Genomic DNA, 14004 nt, shown 5'->3' with positions numbered 1-14004 from the left:
AAAACAGTGTTATAGCTTCTTTATCTGGACTCTAAATCAACTATGCAAGCCACTATTTGCATTAAGGTAAAGAACTCCCTGTGTATTTTAAGTTGCTTTCTTCAGGGTTCCTCTTCAACTGTGAAAAAGCTTGCCTTTGGTTACTTCAAAACAATATGTTGTACATGGGGGAACATGTATGGGTAAGACTTTGCAAAATATTGACATCATCCAACTGTATCCAACCAATCACACATGATCTAAAAACCTTAAAGGAACACATTTCTTTAGAACAGCCTATGTTGTCTTATCTCTCCCATTTGTTTGTAATCCTCACACAAGCAAAAAATGAGTCTCTTACTTTCTAGTATTTATTAAGCTTACACAGTGCCTGTACCACTCTGAGATATTGAATTTAATACTATATGAATCAAGTGAATAAATAAAGCTTACTTCTGTTTCAAGTAATGATTTTCCTCTTTCTAGTTGTACTTTGCACAAATGAATGTCCCCATAATTTTTAGCCCAACTTTCTCAGTAATCCCTTAGATTCCAGTCTAGTTCTTTTAGAACGATATTCCCTTTAGCTGTCATCACTCTTTTAAAACTGCAAATCAGACAGTTAAATTTGTTTAAAACTTCTTAGAGGCTCCCTGTTTACCTGCTGGGTGAAAAAGAGGTTTTCTTACAACAAGGATGCCCATCTTCTGCATAGTATTTATTTCATGAAACTCAATCACATGCCACTGTTTTACAGTGAACCCTCTACTAAAAGTACACTGAGATTAGATTTGCATAAACACCCTGCCATCCTCCTCTTATCTCCTAGACTCCATCCCTACTTAGCCTTCTAAGGTCTTGAAGAAGCCTTCCTTGACCATGCCTGTCCCAATTGTCCCTCAATTGCCTCAGAATTTCTGTGCATATACCCATTCGCATGATTCATATTTTGTTTTATAGATAGCATTTACCTATTTGGGAGTCTGCCATCAGACTGCAGAATGAGTCTTATTTTGTGCTTTCATATGCAAATCAATGACATTCACAGAGACAGTGAACTGTATTTCCCACTTTACATGAATTCAGAATATACTTTATTTAGGGGGTCCTGATGCTAAATCTATAAGTTGTTCTTCTTTCAAATTCTAAGTTCATATTTTCAATTGTCTTAAAGGAATGTTTATCAGTAATTCTCACCATCAGTGTACCAAAAGGATCTTAAACACATGCAGGTCCAGAATTTAACTCATCTACATTTACTCTTCACTGTCAAATGAACCCCTCCTCCTGCCATCCCTCTTTTTCAATGGCAACATTATTCTCTAAGGCATCCAGATGGAAACCTTGGAGAATACTTGTGTTAGTTGTTTCTGATTAGGCCACATCCTAACTAGAATTACTTGATGGTGAAATACACATTAAACAACTCTAGTCAAGAGGAAAACAAAGTATAGATAAATATTTGATATTGCATACTGGGCAAGAAAGCATCCCTGCAGTTAAAAATCCTTATAGAAAATGAGATGCAGTGTGGCATACAAAAGGAAATGTAAGATGAGCATCTTGAATTTTACTTAAGTTTGTGTCCATTTTCCCAAGGATGGCCATCAGAGGGAAAACCAAGAGAATGGCCAGTTTATCTTTTCTGTCAGCTGCAGGCCAAATGGAGAGCACGCCATGAATGGGCATTATCTCTCAATGAAGCAATGTCACCCTCTAGTGATATGCAGCTAAAAGATGTTCTTCAAGATCCTTTTACAATATAGGTCAATATAAAAGTGTCAGGAGAGAAAGTGCCTATCCCACACAAATACAATATTTCTAAGATTTTAATTTCCTTTTAATCTACTGATCTGAACAGACAAACTTAAGGTCAACCTGTACACAGATTCTCTTAAAGAGGCTATTAGGTCATTCGAGTAGTCATGATCCACCCAAGACAAAAGATTAACTTCATAACAACTACCAGTGTTTATTTTTATTTCTGGAAGCAAGGAAAATGGCTATTCTGTTTTAATTTTCATAAGTCTCTAAAATAGAAAAGGATATTAATGAACCTTACAGACATACTGCAACTTAGACCAAAAAAGAAAATATCTTCAATTCTCTGCCAGATTATCTAACATTCAATGAAATGTATATAATGAATTCTAACTAAAAAGGATGACCTAGATTTAAACACAAACTCTTTCCCATTATATCTGCCAATGTTTTTTTTTTGTTCTTTTTTTTAGTTTAATGTTTGTTTATTTTTGAGAGAAAGACAGAGCATGAGCGGGGGAGGGGCAGAGAGAGAGGGAGACACAGAATCTGAAGCAGGTTCCAGGCTCTGAGTTGTCAGCACAGCGCCTGACACGGGGCTCAAACCCATGAACTGCAAAGTCATGACCTGAGCTGAAGTCAGACCTACTGGGCCACCCAGGGACCCCTGTCAATGGTTTTAATATTAAAAATAATAATAATAATAATAATTGCTCCTTTACATTCTGATTCAATTCATGCATAGTTAAATGGTTTCCAATTAGATGCCAGACAAGAGTGGAAATTAACTTCAGCAGATGTAAATATATAAAAATGGAATAGAACAGTGTCTGGCACATGATACTACATCATTACTAGATTGGATTGTCTATAGGTACCACCTATTAAGTACCATATTAGTAGAGATTTTGCTTTTTCAAAGTTCTAAAGGTCTGTAAGGAATATACAGTAAAACCTTAATTTGGGAGCATAATTCGTTCTGGAAACATGTTTGTAATCCAAAGCACTTGTATATCAAAGTGAATTTCAAGAACCAATGGCTCAATTGTGATCATGTGACATCCAGCATCATGTACAACTTGTATTGAAAGACATCATTCATTTGTCAAGTTAAAATTTATTAGAAATGTTTGGCCATCTTTCAGAACACTTGAAGAACAAGTTACTCGCAATCCAAGGTTTTACTATACTACAATGGTTTATCAGTCAGAATGGACCGGGTTAAACTATAATGATAAATAACTCTGGGCTTACACTCACAAAGCATTACATTATACTATTACATGTCCAACCCATGGAACTCTGCTCTATGTTGTTTTCAAATCCTGTGCCCAGGAGTGAATAATTGTAAATACAATCTCTAATAGTTCTAATCATGAAAATTTAAAAATTCAAAAATTCACATATTTACTAAAATAAGACAAAAATGGGGGAAAGGAACATATATGGTTATGGATCAGCCTCAATACTAGGTACTTGAAATTTAGACCTCACACTGGAGTAGCTAATATTTATCTCTATTTTATAGATGAGGAAATCAAAGTCAAATATTATAAACAGTGTTTATAACCTTAAATAGTATAAGATATTTAAATTTATTTAAACATAAGTGGCAAAATGACACCAACTACAGATTGGTGGCTTTTTAAATCTGCTTTTAAAAATTATAAATATACACAGATTTGTGTTTATATACACTGGTATCCTAAGGTTCAATAAACATGGTACTTATGGATTTCAATGAGATATTTTACATTTTAAAAAAATCTAGTTAGATACTACTCTTTCTCTCCTGCCCCACTGCCTACTCCTTTTTTCCCTCCTCATAACCATGTCTGTTGAACTGAATCAAAAGATTAGCAAAAACAAAGAATCTCAGGCTATAAGCTAACATGCAGCAGAGAAGACAGCTTGAGAAACTATTAAACACAACAATAGTTTAGAGTTTCAGGGCACAGAGCTACTCTAAAAAGGGAGCAAAGACTCCAGGAATGGAATGCACAAAATTTCAACTATACTGGCATGCAGATTTTAGCAATGCGGAATACTCAGCATCAGCCACACAACAATCCCTTAGGAAAAGATTTGAATAGTTATTTCTCTGCAAATTAACTTTACATTTGGGGTTAGGTAAAATTTTCCAGCAAAGGTAAATGGGATCTGCAAAAACATAAAAACAAGATGATTCTGCCCTGAATTCTCACACCTTCTGGTCGTCAAACATTGTCTTTAGTTGTTTTTTCCCCCCACAATTCTAAATGTATATTTCAAACAAAATTAATTTGTCTTGTTAGATTTTTATACATTCTATGTAGATTACCAAAGACAATGCAATTTGTGTAATAAGGAAACTATCATTCATAGTAACAATGCTAGAAAAATCAAGATCAATGTTGAGAACTTAAGTTTATCTGATGCCCACAGTTCACTTTTCCAATATATCCAGTGAATCTTTTGTTGGTTAAAAAAATCAAAGCTTAAACAGCTGATCATTCTCTAAAGTTAGATATTTGCTTAGGTTTTACTAAACTTCAAAGATGAATACCAATAATGACAAAATACATGACTGTAATTACTCTTCTAATCAATGTCAATTTCAAAGCTACCCATTTGGTATGACATTTCTGAAAATACTCATGAAGTTTTATTGTATAATTCTTGATATTGTATATTATATATTGCTCTCTACCATGTAAGTATATGCGGTATACAGAATCATGATTTTGATATAATTTCAACACCAAGGAATCAAAATTTATCTATTGATTGCTTGGTTTTACACAAGTGTTGTTTTGGTTTTTTCTTCCATATTCCAATAAAGTTTTATTTCCTTAGAAGAGTAACTTGTATGCATTTGTTTGTTCTCGTTCTTTTTGTTGTTACTTCTATACCAAGGTTTCTCTTCATAAAATGAAAGTGATTCTTCTATAGAACTTAGTAAAGAATTTTATTCTATAAACATAGGGGGATATTTTTGCTGTCAATTCCATGGACTTTGAGTAGTACATATGCTTTCATGCCATAAATCCTAAGACTAAATTGCAGTTTCCTCCCGAGTGAGATGAAATGGATTTGAATTGGACACCGGAAAAGTCAACTACTGTGCTATTTGTTACAGTTGGCCAACTTTGTTCAATTGAAGCACAGGAATGTCCTGAAAACCAGGCTGTTTCCATAAGGTCATTATAAAGCTAACTTTTGGAAATGCCAGTGGAAAATTTCAAAGAATCTCCTATGATGCATGGATGTTTCATTCCAACTATGGTAGCAATCTTCTATATATCCACAGCTAAGCACAGCAACTTTTGACATCTGAGGAATTTTCAAGACTTAGACATAAGTTACACTGGCTATAAATTTTGGACTTTCTTTTCATTCTATTGATTATTGTCAAATATAGAGAGAACTTTATTTTTAAAAACATTATAAAGCAGGAGATTTGCCCTCAAATAAGTTTGTGTTTAAAAATTCTTGGAAAGTTTTCATTGTGGCACCAGAAAAACAAACATTTTCTCCATACTCTGATGTGTAATCTGTCTCAAAGACTAAAGTGATTAAAATTTAGGTTCACAATATAAACAGAGTTTAGAAACTTACAGTAAAATTTGTAGGCCACAAATTTGGGCGTATCAACTTGTATCCATCATTTCTCTATAGAGACTTGAAAGTCTCTAACATTCACTTAAATGCTGTTTTATGGTTTTAATTATATTCCCAGCTAGACAACATGAAGACCTAACGCATGAACCAATAATCATATTTTTGAGAAACTCAACAGCTGAATATCTAAAAAAATCAATGGCTATAACTGAGTACTCTTTTACAAAGCTCTAACTTCAAAATTATAGGCAAAGTTGTTTAGATGTTGCATCTATTTTATGGCTGTTTTTTTGTAAATCCCTCCCAGCATATCTGTTTCCCTTTCCATTGCCTTTTAGGTCACTGTTTATAGTAACTAAGCAAGTAGAAAAAAATGGCAACTAGAACAGTGAGCAGATGGCTAACACAGTCCCCTCCATGCGACTCCTGCTAACATAGAAGTCTGCTCATGACTACGTGGTAAATAGTGTTTATCATAGGTGGGATCATTAGCCCTTTAGCCCCTTCATTAGCTCTTTGACCCCTACAGTTCAGCATTAATGAAACCATAACTTCCCATTCCTGAGGCCTCTGTACTATTCTTATAGTTCCCTAGTAATGGTATGTGTTGTTTACTGCAGCTATATTACAGAGCTCTGTACTGCATGCCCCTAGCATCAGCCACACACAGTTGTGGGTCTTTGACACACACTGGTAAAGTTCTGCAATGAACTGTGTTTATTAGAGCCCACCAGGAAGGCAAGCTTCTTAGTATAATTAGCTCCCCTGAGAACAATGGCTGTCTTCACAGCTGGAAAGCTAGAAGAAATTTATTCTCAAGTATGGGAAGAACTGAAAAGGTACCTGTAATTAAATTTCTTTCTCTTTTCCTCTTTCCTATTTGTAGTTTGGGTTTTGGTTTTTCACTTTTCATCTCCAACTTGATAAGCAAAATATAACAACCTAACCCGGTAATTACAAATACTATCTACTGAAGGTCATTTCATTAAGTGCTATAAGACTAAACTTGCTTTTATCTTTTGATGTAATTTCAGTAATATTATGCATAGATATATACACACAAGGCATGAAAAAAGCATTGCTGTTTGGAATCTTCACTATGTAGACAAAATACTTAAATAGATTAATTTTTATATAGGACATGTTTCTGGATTTTCCACTGAAGCATGGTCTTGATTTTGGTCTGAGGCCTTTCTCCTATTACTTCTCATTTCCCTTTGATATTTTCCTTTTCTTTCTCTGTCTATGGTCTTTCACTCTATCATTTCACTACAGCTTTCCTGTTGATAGCTGACAGTCTGTTGACTTTCGTTATGAATATACTAATTATTGTCTTAATGGTTCCCAACTTCTCTCAAGTGGTACTAAACTGTGTAAGAAATGCATAGCAGGTGCTGGCAACAGCATATTATCACAAATGTGAATAACTACAACTCCGTTGACTTGATGGCCTCAGATTACATTTCACATTCATACAGGAGTATGAGATAGGGTCTTATACTACATCTATTGTAATGTGCAAATATTTATCCAGTAAATGGCCATCTCTTGAGGCAGAACACTGGTTTATATATGGAACTGGGATTGTAATGAAGATCTAAGCAGTCTTTAGTTCATTTGTCTAGACTTGAGAAAAGCATGTTTTGAAGGTAACAGGGGAACAGAAATGCTAATAACTATGGTAATTAAAATTATCTTGCAGTTGGAGTTCTTTCATAAACATCTTACTGAGTCAACTATGAAAACAATAGAAGGCAGTCTGTTCAAATAGCTGACACTATAGCCTCAGAATCTCTGAATCTGGGATTTAAAAAAAATCTACAATAAAGTAAAGATTTTTTTCTCCCTAATTTTCCTGCTCTGAGGCTATATTTGCACAACACAATCAACCCTGCTGTTTCAATCAAGTCAGTGAGGGGAAAAAAAAAGTCAAGAGAACCAGATGTTTGGCATTTTGTATATGAAACAGCTGGTTGATTGTCTGAACTTTTCATTTTTGAACTAATCTTGCTGTCATAATATAGAAACATCCTGAAAACGAATTTCTTTGCTTGTGAAATGTAAATAGCTCCCTTTAGAGGCCTGGTATGGGGTTAGGTACCTTAGAATTAATAGGAAATGGTTTAGATTGGGTAAAATTCCACTTACAGATAGCAAGGAAGAAAACACAAATGACATTCAAGGAAAATTAAGTTTTAATAGTCCTGCTATAAATTTTATCTTAAATTCTCTTCAGCTGCACAATGTCTTACCGCAAAAAAGAATTAACTACTATTTTTTTTTTATTTTTAAAAGATTATGAAAGATCTTTCCAGTTATGGAATTATTTGAATCTTTGTCATATTAACATTTGGGTCTAATTGTAAAATACTTATCCCTTTTACTATTACAATTTTGTATTTAAGTAGGATTTTATAATATCTCAAGTAAAATGATTTTTTAAAAGCATTGTTCATTTAGCCCCTTAAATAAAGCAATTTCAACATCACAGAAGTTTTATGTTAGCAAATTACAATACTATAAACAAGTATGTGCATGGCAAAGACACAATCAAGTTAAATAAATGTTATCACTAGTTTTTCTAACAGACTTTTTTGGTCTATAAACACACAATGCATTCTAATTTAAGAGTCTTCGCTCTAATTTTAAGTCTTATATTTACCTATCCAGTATGTACCTGTACCAAATGAACTAGTGAAATAGTTATCTTGACATTTCTAACTTTTTTTTCTGGCTACAGATTTATTCAACACAAAACAATCTCCAAATTTACTGAGGTGGCTGACCGCACACACGACCAAATCTTCCTCTAAACTTGAATTCAGTTGCTGACCCAGCCAAGGCCGCATCTTTCTTGTAGGCACCAGGGGGCACAGCACTTCCTCTGTAGGTGTCTCTGTCAGCTTCCCCTCATGTGAGTCTTACAGGTAAGCTCTCCCTCCAGACCTTTGAGCCATGGCTTGCCAGTCTCAGGACAGCTATGGCACAGAGTGGCAGGCTCCATCTCAGGGGACAGATGGAGGTAATCATGGCGACACTGGATACTCTCACTGGGAAGCTATCAGTAGTAATGTCTCCAGGCAAACTGTTCCTTTACATAGCCTCGCTATTTGAGACACTGTAAAGCCTTCATAACGTAAAGATTTGGCACATTCTGGTCTCCCAGCTCAAGGTATTTAGGCATGTGAGCATCCTTTCTGGCCACCATCACTCTCTCCTTGAAAAGGAGTTCGTAAATGGCAATTCAGTTCTTCCTGGGCATCCACATCTCAGCAGCTGCTATGTCCAGAGCCGGGGCCAAAAAGCTTATCTGGATACTTCAATGCAATATTTTGCCTCCACTGTTTAATGATACATCAGTAAAATATTGAAAAATGGTTATACAAAAGGTATTGGGCCAGGCACTTTTAGAATAAAAAAGTGTGTGCATAACACCTGTTTAAGTAATAACAGTATAAGACATTAAATAAATATAATTTGCTATGCAAATAACAAATGCCTGTAAATTTTAGGAGTTAATTATTTCATGCTAGAGGCTACTAAGAAAGTGCATACTGAATACACTAGTTATTAACAGTAAGTATAATTTGGAAAAGTGGCAATGATATGACATGCCAGGTAGATAGAACATAGGCACACTGGAGAGAGACAGCATGATCACAAGTGACCACTAGATCTGTTTGTAGCACCCACAGCACCAGTAAAAAAGAGCAAAGGCTACTGATAAGTTGTAGCATAGAATGTATTCAGTAGGCAGATGGAATTCAGTGCAATATGTACTTTGTATGATAGAGAATATGTTACAAGTCTTAATGTAAAACTCAGTCTTCCCTTGCTGGCTATTTGTTATAGCTTGAATTATGCACAATCCCCCGCCAAAAAAAACAAACAAAAGTTATGTTGAAGTCCTAACCCTGAACAGCAGAGACCATAACTTATTTGAAAATGGGGTCACTGTAGATGTAATCAATTAAATTAGAATGAGATCATTCTAGAATAGGGTTGGCCCTAATCCAATATGACTAGTGTTCTTATAAGAAGATGGTCATGTGAAAAAAGACACCTAGGAAGAATGTCATGTAGAAATAAAAACAGATTGGAATTATACAGCTGAACGCAAAGAATTTCTGGCAACCATTAAAAGCTAGGAAGAGGCAATGAAGAATTGTCCTGCCGGTTTCATGGGAGGTTAGATCTGCCAACACCTGATCTCAGGCTTCTGCACCCCAGAAGATAATGAATTCTTGTTGTGTGAAGCCTCTTGGTTTGCAATTTGTTATGGCAGGCCTGGCAAACTAATACAATGACTATACAATACCATCCGATGGGCCAAAGTTTGGCAATGCATATCCTTTGCATATGGCTGCAGGAGCTATAAGAAATTACAATTATTTTTTCTTTAAAGAAAATCAAAACAAAAAAACCATTGGGGCACCTGCCTGGCTCAGTCAGTAGAGCATGTGACTTGATCTTGGGGTCATGAGCTTAGGCCCCACATTGGGTGTGGAGCCTACTTTAAAAGAATCAAAACAGAAGTAATTTTTCTCGTTGGTTTCACTTAGTGCTCAATTCTACTTTGGGAAGTCAATAGATGTAACTTGAGAAATTATCAAAATGTTACATCATCATTCAAAAGATACTGGTCAACTATAAACAAATAACACGTATGCATTATACTATCTAAAGTACCAATATCTAGGGGTGCCTAGGTGGCTCAGTTGGTTAAGCGTCCAACTTCAGCTCAGGTCGTGATCTCCTAGTTCATGAGTTCAGGCCCTGCATTGGGTTCTGTGCTGACAGCTCAGGGCCTGAAGCCTGCTTCAGATACTGTGTCTCCCCCTCTCTCTGCCCCTTCCCTGCACATACTGTCTCTAACTCAAAAATAAATAAACATTGGGGCGCCTGGGTGGCGCAGTCGGTTAAGCGTCCGACTTCAGCCAGGTCACGATCTCGCGGTCCGTGAGTTCGAGCCCCGCGTCAGGCTCTGGGCTGATGGCTCGGAGCCTGGAGCCTGTTTCCGATTCTGTGTCTCCCTCTCTCTCTGCCCCTCCCCCGTTCATGCTCTGTCTCTCTCTGTCCCAAAATAAATAATAAAAAACGTTGAAAAAAAAAAAAAAAGTGAATAAAAATTAAAAAAAAAAAAATAAATAAATAAATAAATAAATAAACATTAAAAATTAAAAAGATAAAAATAAAGTACCAATATCTAAATATAAATGTATGTTTAGAAAACATGGATAAAGATAAATTGATATCTGAATTTAGGCTTTTTACGACACTGTGACAGAACAACCAAGAAAATACTGAAGTTGATTTATGGAGGCTGATTTTAACATTTTTATTAATAAGCAAAGATATATCTGTCCAGATATAAATACTTAGTTTAATTGTCACCCCCACAAAAAATATAGTGGGACCATGAAACACACATTAATAAAAAAGTCTGTAACAGTGGGTTAGAAAAGAAGTCTTGGGACAAACAGTATACAGACTTGTAAAATTAAGCACTACTTTTTTTAAATTACTCATCTTAAATAGAGAAAGAACTGGGTAAAAAGAAAATATTGGCATTGGTGATACATGTTTATGACAAATCAAAGCTGCACATTATCTCCAAAATTCTGTGTTAGTAAATATAAATTTAAAGTGATTTTTATGTAACATAAACATTCATTTCTATAAAGTGTATAAATGACATGGAATAATAAAGACCTTAACAAAATCTTAATTATAATAAAATTAAAAGTTTTGAAAGCAATTTCAGAATGAAAGTAATAAGTTATGGTATATACAACATATTTTTTAATGCAGCAGAATATTACTCAGCCTTATGGAAGAACAAAATCTTGCCATTTTTGACAACATGGATGGACCTCAAGGACATTATGCTAAGTGAAATAATTTAAAGAAATTTTGTATGATCCCTCTTATGTGTGTAGTCTAAAACAAAACAAAAAATGAGTAATCTAACTTTATCCCTAAAGAAACTAGAAAAAGAACAAATGAAGTCCAAAGTTAGTAGAACAAAGGAAATTAAGATCAGAATAGAAATGGACACTAAAAAAGAAACAAAACAGATCAATGAAACAAAGTGCTGATTCTTAGAAAAGATAAAATTAATAAACCCTTAGCCATATTGATTAAGAAAAAAGGGGACTAAAAATCAGAAATGAAAGAATTAACAACTGATGCCAAAGAAATATGAATTATGAGACTATGAAAAATTATATGCCAGTATTAGACAACCTAGAATAAATGGATAAATTCCTAAAAACATAATCTTCCAAGATGAAAAAGAAATTTAAAAATGTGATCAGACTAATTACTAGTAAGCAAGTTGAATCAATAATCAAAATTCCCAACAAAACTCCAAGACCAGATGGCTTCACAAGTGAATTCTACCAAAAAATTAAAGAGTTAATATCTATCCTTTTCAAACTATACCAAAAATACAAGGGGAAAGAAAATGTCCAGAGTCAGCTAGAAGGTCAGCATGACCCTGGTATCAAAACCAGACACAGACACTACAGAAAAAGAGACCTACAGGCCAATATCCTTGATAAACCTAGATGCAAAAATCCTCAACAAAATATTAGCACACCACACTCAATGATACATTAAAAAAAATCATATACCACGTTCAAGTGGGATTTGATCCTGGGATACAAAGATAGTTTAATATCTACAAAATCAATGTTAAACACTATATTAACAAAATGAATTATAAAAACCATATGATAATCTCAACAGATGCACAAAAGCATTTGATAAAATTCAACATCCTTTCATGATAAAAACTCCTGAGAAACTGGGTTTAGAGGGAATGCAGCTCAACATAATAAAAGCCATATATGACCACCAAAAGCTAATATTATACTCAGTGGTGAAAAACAGATCTTTTCTTCTAAGATCTGAACCAACAGAAGGATGTCCACTCTCCTCATTTTTATTCAATATAGTCCTGAAGTCCTAGCTGCAGCAATCAGACAAGAAATAAAAACCATCCAAATTGGTGTGGAAGAAGTAAAACTGTCACTATTCACAGATGACATGATACTATAGAAAATCCTTGAGACTCTAAAAAAATCCATTAGAATAAATGAATTCAGTAAAGTTTCAGAATACAAGACTAATACACAGAAATTTATTGCATTTCAATAAATGAATAATGAAGTAGCAAAAAACTCTAAGAAAACAATCCCTTTAAAATAGCATATAAATAATACCTACGAATAAATTTAACCAAGGAGGTGAAAGGCCTGTACTTTTAAAACTGTAAATTACTGATGAAAAGAACTGATGATGACACAATTGGAAAGATATACCATGATCACAAATTGATCATAAACCATACATACCATAGTATGGTTAAAATGTCCATACTACCCAAAGTAATCTACAGAGTCAATGTAATCCCTACCCAAATATCAACAGCATTTTTCACAGAACTACAAAAAAAATAAACCAAAAATGTATTGAGCCACATAAGATCCCTAATAGTCAAAACGATCTTAAGAAAAACAAAGCTGGAGGTATTACAATCTCAGATTTCAATCTATACTACAAAGATGCAGTAATCAAAACGGTATAGCACTGCCACAAAAATAGATACATTGATCAACGGAACAGAACAGACAGCCCAGAAATGAGCCCACATTTACATGGTCAGTTAATCTACAATAAAGGAGAAGAGAATATACAAGGGAGGGAAAGCTGGTCTCTTCAATAAATGGTTTAAGAAAACTGAACAACTATCTGCAAAATAAATAAATAGGAAAGAATCTAGATTATTTTCTTGGTGGATTCAAAATGGATTAAAGGCCTAAATGTAACCTGAAACCATAAAAATCATAGGCAGCAATCTTTTGGACACTGCATCAATCTTAGCAACATTTTTCTAGATATATCTCCTCAGACAAGGACAAAAACAAAAATAAACTATTGGGACTACATCAAAATAAAAAGCTTGTATACAGCAAAGGAAACCATCAATAAAATGAAAAAACAACCTACTGAGAGAAGACATTTGCAAATGATATATCTATTAAAGGGTTAATACCCAAAGTATATAACTCCACACCAAAAAAATCTAATTAATAAATGGACAGAAGACATTTTTGCTTTGCAAAAAACATAGATGGCCAATACATGAAAAGATGCTTAACACCACTAATCATCAGGGAAATGGAAATCAAAATCACAATGAGATATGATTCAATGGCTAGTATCAAAAAGACAAGAAATAATAAATGTTGGCAAGGATGTGGAGAAAAGAGAACCCTTGTGCACTGTTGGTGGGAATGTTAATCATGTACCACTATGAAAAACAGTGTTAAGTTTCCTCAAAAATTGATAATAGAAATATCTTAAAATCCAGTAATTCTACTGCTTCTTATTTACCCAAAGAAAATGCAATCACTAATTTAAAGAAACAGGCACCCCTATATTTATTTCAACATTATTTATAACAGTCAAGATATGATAGTAACCTAAGTGTTCATTGGTGGATGAAAATGTGGTACACAAACACAATGGAATATTACTCAGCCATTAAGAATTAGATCTGGCCAAACCATAAGAGACTCTTAAATACAGAGAACAAACTGAGGGTTGATGGAGGGGGCGGGGGGGGGGGACATACAGGGGAGAGGGGAAAATGGGTGA

At 34.4% G+C, this 14004-nt stretch overlaps 1 pseudogene; it reads right to left on the bottom strand.

The window, feature by feature from the left end:
* Positions 1–8062: 8062 nt before the first annotated feature.
* On the bottom strand, positions 8063–8608 carry LOC115505425 (annotated as a pseudogene).
* Between the last annotated feature and the right edge of the window lie 5396 nt (positions 8609–14004).

The sequence above is a fragment of the Lynx canadensis genome, chromosome F1 (assembly GCF_007474595.2).
Source record: "Lynx canadensis isolate LIC74 chromosome F1, mLynCan4.pri.v2, whole genome shotgun sequence".
NCBI lineage: Eukaryota > Metazoa > Chordata > Mammalia > Carnivora > Felidae > Lynx > Lynx canadensis.
Note: the sequence above shows the minus strand (reverse complement) of the source record. Positions and strands in the feature narration are given on the sequence as shown.